Consider the following 1338-nt stretch of genomic DNA (forward strand, 5'->3'; position numbering starts at 1 on the left):
ATATATATATAAATATATATATATTTATATATATATATATATATATATGAATCCAGATGAATCAACATTCATAACATGACCAAACCCACGTGTATTACTGGAACAGGAAAGGAAATATAAACAGCAGGTCGACTTCTGTAGAAGAAGATGCAAATATATAACTGAAAAAAAAAATTCCGCTCCATTAGCGCTGCTGTGTGAACGTCATCTTTTTGTCCTTTTTCCTGCTCCTGACTCTCGGTTCCAGTCAGAGGATTTTTTCCAAAAAAGTTATCATTGTGGTGAAAAGGCAGAGTTTACGTTAAAAAAGAAAAAGAATAACTTTTTAAACGGCAACAGTTAGTGTTTTTGTGCCGGGCTTTCAGTCATGACACGGACCAAACATGAAACCTCTTCTCTGTGAGAAGTGCTGTTTTAATATTGCCGTCCGACCTGTTGTAATGTTTCTTTACTGCAGTGGCTACGGTTTAATAGTACAATAAAATCAGAGAGGTCACATTGACTTCACCAGAAAAGGAAAAAGAAGCAAAAACTTGAGTGTTAAATGTTTTGCTGAGTCATGTTTTTTTCTTTTCTTTTCTTGCATGACTGCGTTACTAGTTTAACCATTAGAAACTCTCCAGTCTCCAGACAAAGGCAGAGGAAAGAAGGAGACGTGTCAGTTTGTCTCAACAAGAAGTTGAAACAGAAAAAAACACACAAATAAAAAGTCAGTGTTAAACTCCACAAAAAAATGAGGTGATGGTCCAGATTTGGGCCGCATGGCTTTGGTTTGACACGAGTTCTAATGAGCTGCACTTTCTGAATATGTGATAATATTGGAATTTTGGAACAACAACAAATGTATTGAACACGGAGTACAAAAACGGGGGGCGCTAGAGTGTGTTTAATGATTCAAATATATATTTTAGAAATGGACTGTGTTTCAGCGCACACAGATGATTGACACAACCGTGTCATTCTGCAAGTGTGTTTTTGTGTGTGTGTGTGTGTGTGTGTGTGTGTCATGCATGCAGACTGATAAATACAGGCGTATTTACATACAGGTTTGAACTGTTGTGACTGCAAATGCACACGCACAGACAACACCACCGCGCCGCAGCTTTAGCACATGTGTGTGTGTGTGTGTGTGTTGTATGATGTGTGCCTGGCATTAATGAGTTCTGATCTGTCTCACTCTTTACTTCTCTCTCACTGTCTGTCTCCCTCTCTCTCTCTCTCTCTCTCCAACCCTGTGTGACGGCTCTGGCAGCTCGTCAGCTCCGCTCCTCACACACGCCAATCAAACCCCGTCCAAGCAAATAACCAATTAATCATTAGCATCCCCGAGCAGCGGGC

This window comes from Cynoglossus semilaevis, chromosome 8 (assembly GCF_000523025.1).
Source record: "Cynoglossus semilaevis isolate Cse_v1.0 chromosome 8, Cse_v1.0, whole genome shotgun sequence".
Classification (NCBI taxonomy): Eukaryota; Metazoa; Chordata; class Actinopteri; order Pleuronectiformes; family Cynoglossidae; genus Cynoglossus; species Cynoglossus semilaevis.